Here is a 12,571-nt window from a genome sequence, read left to right as displayed (position 1 = left end):
CAAAAGGCAAAAATAACCCATCCTAGCCTGGGTGGAGCATCCCTGTCCTTCAAATGTACCAAGTAGAGTTTTAATCCCATTACTCTCAATAACAGTTTGGAAACATAATCCAGCAGTGAATCAACAAAGAAATACCTTGAAAACTCTGCTTCAGAAGGTTTAAAAGAAGTCAATCAAGATGTAAAATGCTGTGGGTTCCACCCTACAATATATGACACCAGAATTAAGTCAACTTTTCACATCTCATGAGCTGCCCATTGCCACCAGGAAAGGAAAAAAATTATTAAACAAGAACTGAGATTTGATCCAAAGTTTATAAACACTTGGGCAAGACAGTGGAATCGTGGAATCGTGTGACAAACCCTGATATATCCTCACTTCTGACCTCAGACTTCTACCACAAACACACACAAAAATTAGGAAATTACATTAGGAAGATGGCGAAAACACCAAAATGCACATAGCCGTCTCAGCCAATTTTCCAAGTAAACTCTTTGTCCATGAAATTAAAACTAATACAGTGGAAGGGAAGAAAATAATCACACAACATGGAAAGCAGAGATAGCTCTGCTCTCAGATGAGCCCCAGGGAAAATGAAAGAAGAGATGGGAACTGCAGGCTGACAGTGCTGACCTGAGGAGGATTTAATTTCACATGTTTCAAATCAGCTTTGTCAACACCTCCGTGATTACATTATGTCCATCTGTATTATATAAAACAAGATTTCTGAAGTCTGACTCCGGGATCACACGACACAAAGCTGGAAAAGGCTGGCAAGGGCAGCTCCAAGCCCACCTGATAAATAATGCTAAATGGATTGTGTTCAATCCTCGGCCACAGAGTGAGAACCTGGCACAACTAAAGGGTTGCTGTGATTGACTGGACAATGTTGAAAGCAGTAATTGCTACTTTTGATGGAAGTTCATCATAGGAGAGCCAAAATCCAATTAGCTGGGAAGGCACTGCACAAGGAAAATCAGGAGTGTAACAGTATATTACAATAAGAGGATATCTAAAAATCACTGGAATGAAATGTCATTCAATCATCAGCACAGAGCAAACTGCATTTCTCTGCACTCTGGGTGCTCCAGGGTTACTCATGATGCATATATTTATGGCCTGGTTCTGAGCTGAGCTCAGTGGGTTTCAGCCTGGGGGATGTGGATATGTGAGGGTCTCAGAACTGCAACTCTGGGGGGTGGGAGTCAAAAAATTAAACCGAGCTCACTGTGCTGCGCAGCTCTTCAGTTCATGTGCCCATCTCATGGAATGTAGGCTTCCCTGGCAGATCTATCCGTGTCCCAAACAAAGGAGGCTGGGAAACTCTAAACCATGGGAATAGGGGTCTGGGCAGGATCAGCACTGTTGCAATGAAATCCCATTTTACTGGTTGTGACGGCTTTCAAAAATTACCCATGTTAGTTACAGCCACAAAGGTAGTTTTAAAATACTTTAAATACCCAATGTTCTGTTTTCCCAACGTTCAAATTCCAAATTCATGGCATACCTATGCCCAGGGAGTGTGAGATCCCCAATGTAATAGGGTGGTGTGGAAGGGCTCATGGCCTCCCCAATACCAATTACTGATATACCAATATCAGTAATTGATATACCAATTACTGAAATACCAATTCAGCTACAGAAGGCAATTGGTCACCACAAACCACCTCACACAAACTTGGAGTTCTGGGGTTTCTATTCCTACAAAGATTTTTTTTTTAAAGAAATTAATCACTTCCTATTTGATGTGCATCTCTACCTGTTAAATGAGATTCTCAGCTGCCTGAAATCTTTTCCTCTAAGGAAGGAAAAGAATGTGGGGGGTTTGGGTTTGGTTTTTTTTCCATTATTTCTCTTCTTAGATGAAGAATATATGAAGTTGGATAAATTTTTCAAAAATTAAATAGATAAAGTTTAAAATAAAGATTTTTTTGCAATCAGCACGATCACTTGATGAATCTTTAAAACACCAGAGTGGACATGACAACCCTTCCAGTGTGTATGTTCCTCTGCACAGGGAGGCAGACAAGGCCAGTGGCACTGCAGAGATTAATTAATATATTGGTTTCCTGCCCTGCTCCAGCTCTCTGGACATGCTTAAATATAAGCTCCAATACAGTCAGACAATTATTTTTGCTCAAGGGCTTTACTGTGGTTTCAGACTTCCAAATAGACATCTTATTTATTCATTTGCAAGAGCATTAAAGCACATTTTCAGAGCCCGCAAAGAAAAGTTGCACAAACGAGACCAGATTACCTGGAATTTAAAACCTGTGGGCAAAGGGGCAAGTCTGGGCAAGGCAGTTCCCCTTTCAGCAAAAAAAGGCATCTCCAGGTACCACAGGCAGCCCCTCTCACCTTGGGAATCAGCTTTTCATTCCCAATCGACTTCTTGTTGTCACCAACACTGAGCATCTCCCAACCCCTCCTAACCCTCACTGCATAAGCAAAGCCCTCAAGCCCAGGGGGGAACGTGGCTTTAAACTGAGAAAGGATAAATTTAGAAAAAAGATAGATTTAGATATTTGGAAGTAGTTCTTTTCTTTGAGGTTTACACTGGCACAGGGTGCCCAGAGCAGCTGTGGCTGCCCCCGGATCCCTGGCAGTGCCCAAGGCCAGGCTGGACAGGGCTGGGAGCACCTGGGACAGGGGAAGGTGTCCCTGCCATGGCAGGGGTGGGATGAGATGGGCTTTGAGCTCCCTTCCCACCCAAACCAGCCAGGATTTTGTAATTCCAGAGTTTGAGGGCACTGCCTATGCTCCCACACAGCCACAGGATTGTCCCAGCAGGACCCTGGCACCACTGAGTGTGTTCCAAAGTACCAAACAACTGAACATTTCTCCCATCCATCAAGGATAGGAAGGAGGATGGAAGAGGAGAAGCCAACACTGTACTATAAACAAACCTTCTGACTGTTTCCTTTCCTCCAAGCACAGTTCTGCAGGTACACAGTAAAATCAACCCCAAACCACCTTCAGTAAATCTCTAAATCTGAAAGCAGCAAAAAAGCAATAGACTCATCTTCGTTTATCCTACCCTTCCACCATGGTTTTGGCATCCTCTTGTCTCACCTGGTTGTGTTTTATGTCTCAGCTCAGTAGTATCCATCTCCAAGTACATAAGTGAGTACAGAGAGATACACTCCATGCTCTGGAAGGAACATGGAACTAAGAGCTTTGTGCAACTGGGCTGTAAGAATCTGCATTCAGAGTATGCATAACTGGCATTTCTTTAAGCACTTCATAAAAAGAATAAGTTATTGGAATATTCAGCTTTTGCAAGCTCAGAGACATGTTCTTAGTTTTTAAAAAGCTTTATAAAAATAATCACAGAATCCTCATGCTTTTGCATACGTATTACTGAACAAACCTGCTCTTTTATTTGGCAACACATAAAAGATGTTATTTTAGTAGGTGCTTGGCATTTTCTTTCAGAAGAACACAGTGACAGTCAATAAAAAAATTCCTTTGGAATAGGTTTCTCTCATCACTTTGCCCAGGATGAGAAAAATAATTAGGAAATCACTGAACAATCAGAATCTCTGAGCCCTGGCTTGGATTTCTTTTGTTTGACCCAGGAACAAGTATAAAAATAATAAAAAAAAATACCTCTAGGGAAAAGGGCATGAACCTCTTATTTACCATTAATAAACTGCTGCAAGCAGCTCTGAAGCTGGAACACAGAAGGGAGATGGGAGAAGATTCTGCTCCTGCCCTCCTGCTCTGCCAAGGAGTCTGACCTTGGGCATGTCAGCAAAGTTCCTCATGGGGCAGTGGGATGTCCAGCCCTGGAGCCTTTCCCCCTCCCAACGGTGTGGTGGGAATGATCTAAACCCCACAGCAGGGCTCAGCTGTCCTCCCCCAAGTGACACCAACAGGGACCTCTCACCAAGCTCTCAGTAGAAGCTGTTCCCTGCACTTCCTCTGCAATCTCCTTGTTTTGTTTGTGTGGGAGAGACCAAGCTCTGTCCCAGCCAGCCCTTCTCAATGCCCAGCAGGTGCTGCTCTGCCCCTGGCTGGAGCCCTCAGACCTCACCATCACACAGAGCAGAACAAACCCCACCTGCTCCCAGCTGATCCACATGCTGCACACATCAAAGCAGACCCCAAATTGTACAGAGTGACCTAAACCTAATCCAGGACATGCATCTGGGCTCATCTGGGGTTTGTTTGTAGTTCAGTGCCAATGCAAAGTCATAGCAAATTTACTTTTCCCTCACAGAAGCACATCCTGGAAAACAATGTTTTCAGCGCATGGAATGATCAAGAGCAATCACCTCATCAGTTACAATCAGCCCCATGTGCTGCTAAATGACAACTGTTCATAACATGAAACAATGTTCAGACCTTGCCCGGTCAGGCAGCTGCAGAGCGGGGAAACCTTTCTCCAACTAAAACATTTATATGGCGCCTGACACCCACCCAGAGCTGTATTTTCTGTCCACCCCACACCTTCTATCCATCCGATACATCCAAACTGCTGTGTACATGGTTTTGGGGCACTCTGTGGTTAAAACCAGGGGACAAAACCCACCCCAAGCACACTCACTAGTGAATTCTTATAAGGAAATGAATGGAAATGAACTCTGGGACACCAGAACCTGAATAGTTGAACAAATAATAAAAGATAAGCATAAGCAAATACATAAAGAGTAGCTCAGTTACTCTGGCTTAAATAAATAGTCTTAAATGATGGGTGGTCCTTACACCATATTTACAACAGCCCTCCTCCTACCCTCCTATTATCACTGCACTTCAGTGGTATCAAAAGCAAACAGGAGGCTGCTCAGTCCTTTCTCCATCTAGAAATCACTATTTATATATTTCATTATTACTGTTCCTATTGGATAGCTCCTGACCAGTTAAATGGAATTAAATGGAGGCCTCCAAGTGCAGCAAGTCATCATCAGGGACAGATTTAAGCAGGTGGGGGTCACACGGGCAGGGAATGTGCAAAGCCGCACTGTAATTAATTCTCGACAGCACAGCCCTGAATGATTCCCTGGGCTCCCAGAGCACCGGGACAGACCTGCCCTGCCACCCCCCTGCACAGGCACTTCTGAGGCAGGGAATGGGAAGATGGGGGTACAGAAGACACAGGGGGGACAAGGAGAAGCAGTGCCTGAGGGCTGCAGACCTTCAGGGCACAGGGGACAAACCCTCTTGCAGTGTCTCAGAGCACATTTCCCCTCAGTGACAACACACCCAGCACTGATGAAGTCTTTAACAACCAGGAACACATTTACTTTGGCTTTTGGAATAATTTAAAGCTGTTAATTAGCACTTTCAGTGAATAATAAATCCCCAATAACCAGGAAAGAGCTCCTCACTCTCCCTTGCCTGGCTCTCAAGGGTCCAGCTGCAGCCACTACTGTCCCTTTTCCCCTCAACACCCACAGGCAGTGTGGGACAAAGGCAGCCAAGCTGGCACACGGCTGCTCTCAATGGAAACCCTGCTGCTTGGTTTCCTGCTGCCTCACAGATGAATACAGAAAGAACAATTAGCCAAGCCTTCAGTCTAATTTAGATGTATTTTTTCTTTTTGGAGAGGAGACTGAGAGATGGCACATTGTAAACCCAAACCTTAACTCTAAAGCTGCTCAGAGGAGCACAAGACTGAAACACCAGGTGTAACCTGTATTATATGGACTTCTGATAATAAACAGTGACACCAGTTTTGCTAAAAGCTGTACTTGGATATGCCAGGAGATCATAAAACATCAATGCAAGGACTGCTTACATCAAAGCAGGTAAGAGGTGTGTAAACAGAGTATCTCTTTATGCTTTATATCATCTATTTTCCAAAAACCAAAGTAACTGACAGCTCACGTAAGTCGTCCAGTGTTTCCGAGGAAGAGTGGCCCTAAAGCAGGAAATAACTTCCATTTCCCAGTCCATCACATAAGGAATTATCAAATACCTTATTAGGGACTGGAGGAAGAAGAATCCAGGCTCAGGGAGAACAATACCCTCCTGTGCAGGGGATCACACCCTGCTCTCACTCACTCCTTGCCATGAAATGCTGTATCCTGATGGAGCAGAGACAAGAGCCAGCCCAGCTCCCAGCAGGCAATCAGGGCACTCTCCCGGGGAATACCAGAAGGCTCTGTCAGAGAAGGCTCAGGAGTGGAGTTCTGCCCTTCCCCATTCCCCAACCTGCGCCTCTGAGCATGGAGAGTTTATGCAACACCTCCTCCTCACTCATTACTTTATGAACTCCTTCCAAAGAGGAAAAAATGAGAAGAGAAAGCAACATGCTACACACAGAGTGAGCAGGATCACGGAGCAGGGAAGCTCTGGCGTGAGAGAGAGAGCAGTGACCCCAAAGAGCTCAGAGCCAGCACCTCCAGGGCCAGCCCTGACTGGGCTCCTGCAGGGAGCAGCTCCCATCTCCACCTGGGACCCAGCAGAGGGACCTGCCAGCTCTACAGACACTGCCCTGGAGGAGAAGTGCACCCATTCCACCCAGGGCCAGCACTGTGCTGGGCCAGGAGAGCTGCCAGGCCCCCAGGAGCTACTGAGGGCAGAGCAGAGCTCCAGGGTGGGGACACCTGGCACAGCCACAGCAGCTCTGTGGGTCACCTGCAGGCTGTGGCTGCACAGAGGTCATGAGGGACATCCCACCTCAGAGACCTCCTTCTGCCCTGGGCCACCTCCTGCTCCTGAGCCCCTGGGGCTTCTGCACATCAAAGAATCCCAGAAGCTCTGGGCTGGGGGGAGCCCTCAGGATCAGTAATTCCAGCCCCCTGGCACAACGCCACTCACTAAATGAGGCTGCTAAACCAGACTCAGGACCCTGCCCTGCTCTCAGCCTGTGTCTCCTCTGACTAACTGAGAGTCTGGACATTCATCTCTGCTTTGCCAATGCTGGAGCTGAGTCCCTGGGCGTGGAGGGGCGTCAGTGCCTCATCATGAAACATCACCCTAGCCCCCTGGAAATGGCAGAGATCAGGAAAAAGGAATAGTTTGGTTGGTTGTTGTTATTTCTAATTAACTGGGGGGGAAGCAACTGAAACACAAACGCTTCTGGGAAAAAATGAGAGGTCATATTTGTGTTTTAATTTTAAAAGCAAACTGTGAACAACAAAATAAAGGAATTACAGAAACAACCTGTGACTGACAACAAGGAGATCTTAAAACCGGGGGGGGAGGGAATGCAACCTTTTAAAACAAAACATTTTAATTGCACTGCTTCAAAATTTTGTGGGCTTATGAAACCTCTTTAATTTTATATCAGGGCTGACAAGAAAGTCTCTGAAATACCAACCCAATTTTAAAGGCAGAAGGAAAGAGGGATAAAGAAAGAGGAAAACAGTGTACGATATATTCATATTCAAGATTGAAAAGATACTCAAAGAACAGAGGCCTTCTCTAATACATTCTAGGGGATGAAAACTATGAAAGGTGTTGAATTGCCTAGGCAGATGCCAGCAGTGCAGTGCATGGAAAATCAAGATCAAACAAAGTTTCCTGTCCCCTCAACTCCAGGAGAACATGTCTGCATCCACCAGCTGCCTCTGTGCAAGGAAAATGAACAATTTCAAAATGTGAACATCTCAGAAATAACAGGTCCCCGAGCACAGGACAAATCCTGCCACTAGAACATGCCTCACTCACCCAGAGGGGACATGGGAGCAGCGCTGCAGGAGTGCTTGGATGGAGTGTGGTACATTGGATGCAGGAGACCAGAAAGGGACATGACAACTGAGTCAGGATTCCAGAAAGCAAAGCTCACAAAGGACTGGTGAGCTGTGCAATGACTCAGCAGGAAGAAGGAAAAAAAAATACAGCAGCTGATAGGCAAGTCTTTTCAGTAAGGACAGGTACCAAAAAAGAGCAAGTAAAGCAATAAAGGGACAGAAGCTGAGCTGCCCGGCTGGAATTCTGCCTGTGTGCACAGAGCTGCCTCTGCTGCTTGTCCATTCTGATCCCCTCCCAGCACACCTGAGCAGGCAGAGCAGCAGGAAAGCCTGGCTTTAACCCCTGAAGCTACAGCCCGGCCAGGAGTCAGGAGAGCACAGAGCAGACAGAATGCCAGCTGGGGAAGCCAGGAAAAGGAGCAGGAGTGGGGTAAAGCAGGAGAGTCAGCCTGCTGCCCTGCCAGGCCCAGGAAGGTGACAGAGCATCCCTGCACCTCCTCAGTTGTCCTCCTGAGCATGAAATCCCACCTCCTGCTTCTCCAGTGTAACCTTCCAGGAGGGCTCTGCCATGACTGCTGAGACTCAACAGATCCTCCTGGAATGGGAAGACCAAATGTAATCTGTAAAATAGAGATAACGTGCTCCAACCAGATGGATGAGAAAGACAAGCTGTGCAGATTTCACTGCTCAGTTTGAACATATTCTCACTCACACTCTCCTTTGCAAACCTTTATGCAAATAGCTTTTCAAGAACATTTAATCCTCCACCCTCCCAAATTACCACAACAGCATCACTGCCCCCTCAGCCTGGAGCCCAGAGAGACCCCAAGGCACTGGGCATCTGCCTGGCCCGAGCCAGGTGACATTCAGTGACATTTGAGCAGATGCTCACGTGCTCTGCAAGGCAGGAGGAGAAAGGAGATGGATCAGGTAACTGCAATTCCTTTCTATCATTCCTCCCTGGCAAACCCAATCCCTTGAAAAGCACTGTGTCTTATCTCTGCCTTTTGAATCTCACCTGGCCTGGTTCCACTGGTATCAGTTCTGCATCTCTGCCACCACTCTGCCTCTGCACCAGGCTAACACAGGAGGAGAGGATGCCAACAGCTCCTCTGTGCAGCAGAATAACTGTATAATTGTGCTGGCTGGAGCAGGGAACTATAAAATCAGAGGGGAGGGAAGAAAAGGGCAGCTGAAAGGTACCAGCACTAGGAATGACACTCAGAACGTTCTCCTTTGCCACCACACCCCATAGCCAACACAAGCTGTGAAAACTACTGAGAAAATTAACCCCTTCAAGGCTAGGGAAGCTGGGGCTTCATGACTGGCACACAGAATTATGTGTGTTAGAAGAGCTGGCAGTGAGAGATCAAGGGGGACCCTGGCCTGGTGTATCCCAACCAGTTACAGTTAAAAACAGGAAGCCAGGGTGAGGACAATCACATCTGCAACATCCTCCCCACACCTGTGTCAACATCCAGCCCCCCCAGGCCCTCAGGCACAGCTCAGGGGACTTGAGGGGTTGGGATGAACCAGGACAATACTGCTGAAAATACAATCCACTTTTCAATCCTCTTTCAAAACACAAACAGGAATAAAATAAAAATTTTCCCTGAAGTAATTTTTCTACTTGAGCCATGCAGCTCTTCACAATTAAGTCAAAATGTTCCTGTAAAACAGCTATTTTTGTTACTCCTTCTTTAAAAATGGTGTAAATAATGCACAAGAAGACTCAGCATTGCCTTAGTCAGTGAAGTCTGGAATAAAACCCAAGAGTGCCAGCTGCTGTCTGTCCTCCATAAAAACCTTCTCTCCATAAAACGACCACGGACACTTTTTTAACCCATGCTGACAACCTGTTTGCACACAAATGCTGAGCAACAACATTCCCTCTCCCAGGAGCTCCTAAAACACTGTGCTTTGGAGGAAGGAGTAGCTGGGATGGGCTAAGGAAGCATAAGGTACATGAATTGTTTATTTTCAGTATGACTAAGGTAACACTTCGTTCCAGTTGCATCACAGTAGAGGCTGCAATATTTCACTGCAACCTTCAATTGTCCTGACTCATGCTGTCAGTAATAAAATACCCTCTTGGGAAAACAAATAAATAGACAAATGATTTGGTTAAGTGCCTACCAGTGAAAGCACACTGTCCATTATTTTGAAGGCATTCCAAAAGGTTGCAGGTCTGATGTGCTAGAGCAAGCGATGAAGGGATTTACAGTTTTGCCACTTTGACAAGGGAAAAAAACCAACAAAAAAAGCAAGTGTGGAACAGCTTTTGAAAGCATTTGTCTCAAGCACCCAAAGGGTCGTCTGGAAAGTGAAAGCATTTCTATTCCACTGGCACTTGTGCAGAGCAGCAGGATAATAAAGTGACTGGGCTATTGCCCTTCCCAAAGCAATGAGGTCTTGCTGAAAGCAGCACACATTAATCTCAGTGCCCAGGGAAAGGGCACTAAACAGTGCTCTGCCAGCCTCTTAGCCCCTCTCTCAGTAACCAGGATCATTTTAGAACTGACACCTGCAACAGAGACTTTCTAGTGCATAATGAGTAACTCAGCAAAAAGAGAAGGCTGTGAGAGAATGGGTAAAAATATAGTGAACAAAGGAGTGAAATTACAAGATATAATGCAGCCTCAGTGAATAGGGCAGCCTGACAGCAGAACTTCCAAATACTCCTGGTGAGGATGTGGCTTCCAGAGCCACAGAACAGGCAAGGAACCATCCTGGAAAAGCACCTGCTCCTTGCTCCCCCATTACCCCCATGCTGTCAGAACGCTCAGAAAAGACAGCTCCTCTTATCATCACGGCAGGGAAAAGCGCAGTGCAACAAAAACGAGCCTGGTCCCTAAATGTCCTTGCCGAGGAGGACTGGGGTTCCCCGGCCACGGTGCGGGCGGTACAAACCCCAGCGAGCCGGAGCCGCCGCTCTCTGCCAGGGCAGGGCTCAGTCCCTGCCACGCTCCCTGCCCTGCTCCCCCAGCACCGGCGGGCGCCTCCCCACGGGGATGGGACTCGGTGATCAGCGTCCCCCTCTCTGCTCCCAGGCAGCTCACACAGTGACGCTCTGTTCCATGTGACAGCCCAAGCCACAGCTCCCTCTCTCCTCTGATGTTTTTCATTCTCAGAGACAAACGAGCGCACTTGAAATGTTCTCTGCAAACTTGGTGCAGAAATCGGGGCTGGGTTCTTTTTTAAATAATTTTTCCTTATTTGGACAAACATTTCATAAACCATGGAGACACAAAACAGGTTGGGTTGGCAGGGAGCTTAAAGACCACCCAGTGCCAACTCCTGCCACAGACAGGGACACCTTCCACTGTCCCAGGCTGCTCCAACCCCTGGCCTTGAACACTGCCAGGGATCCAGAGGCAGCCACAGCTTCCCTGGGCACCCTGTGCCAGGGCCTTAACGCCCTCACAGGGAAGCATTTCCCCCCAACATCTCATTCAACCCTGCCCTCTGGCAGTGGGAAGCCATTCCCCTTTCTCCTGGCTCTCCAGGATCTTCAATTTAAGTATCTCTAAACTATCTCAGACACCTCTTCAAGCTTGCTCTGCTTTATTTTTCAAGCAGTATGTGAACAGGCAACACAACCCAGACCCAATGCCTCCCATTATGTCACGGAAAACCCACAGGAGAGAGCACAGTTAGTTAAAAAGACAAACCTTTCTGTTCCTGAATGGAGATTGATATCTTTTTATATTCCCATTATATAATTAAAGCTTTCAACACACTTGTTTTATTGTAAATGCAGCAGTAATTAAATATGTTCTCTAAAATAACATGATTTTATTTCCCCTTGCAAGCAGACCCAGTGCACAGCTAGAACAGAAGATTTGCTGCCACACAAAATGTGTGGCACGTGAAGCTTCCTGTTAGACCACACTCACACCATGCCAACACTTCCCACTTTCCCAGCTCCCACAAACAGCCAGCACCAACCCTTTGCTCACAAAGCAAGAGCAGGAATGGTGACAAAAGACAGGGAACCAGCCCCTTTCTCAGACCTGATGGCTGTTTTCCCCTGATATGGTGCCACACACTCATTACAGCACAGAGAGCCAGTCACGGTCAATTCACTTCTGCAAGCACACTCAAGTAGCAAAAATAATTATTTTTATGAAGTTCAGAGGCTCATGACAGTGGCAAAAGGCATCCCTTGGTGTCCTTGCTTTTCCTTCCTGTTCTGCTGGCACAGAAAGTGTCAAACATCAGTGGGTGCTGTTTCTCTGATTTACTGACTATGGGGAGTGTTTTAGGATAGCTGGGAAAGGGGGAATATTTGGGAAAAGATATTTGAGAGACAAGGCATCAGTAGCCTTATAAATACTTTATTTATGGCATCAGCAAAAGCAAGAATATTTAATCCCATGAGAGTACACACTTGGATATATTCTAATGTACTCACTGGCTGTTGGCTTCCTTTGAATTCCTTATTTCTCCAAAGTGAGCTGCATCCCAAGTTTTAAGAAATGCACATGCAAAGGTAAAATCGAGAGTGGGCAAACAACAGTATCCAGAAGGATCTACAGTTTCTGTTTCAATATTCCCTCTCTCTAACAGTGCTGAACACAGAAACCTTCTTCCCAAACCAGTATTTCCTGTTTGTTCCCTGTGCTGCACAGGTGACTGCTGATCAGCACTTTCAGAACCTGATGGACAATGATAAAACACCTTTAAAGGCCCAGCTACTGCAGGAATCCCAACACTCTGGCCAGAGCTTCCCACACATGACTTGGCAGCCAAGGGGGCTGGGGCACAGAGAGCTCAGCAGGTGACACCTCCACAGTCCATCCAACACCACAGCATCCATTTCATCCACAACTGCACAGCTCCTTTCTACCAGGCAGCAGCAGTCTGAGGTTCTGTTCCTCCTGTTCCTGTGCACCCAGACTTTGCTTTGTCCTTAGCAGGCACCAAGGAAA

The sequence above is a fragment of the Ammospiza nelsoni genome, chromosome 24 (assembly GCF_027579445.1).
Source record: "Ammospiza nelsoni isolate bAmmNel1 chromosome 24, bAmmNel1.pri, whole genome shotgun sequence".
In the NCBI taxonomy this organism is placed as follows: Eukaryota; Metazoa; Chordata; class Aves; order Passeriformes; family Passerellidae; genus Ammospiza; species Ammospiza nelsoni.
The sequence above is the reverse complement of the archived record's forward strand: the minus strand, read 5'-3'. Positions refer to the sequence as shown.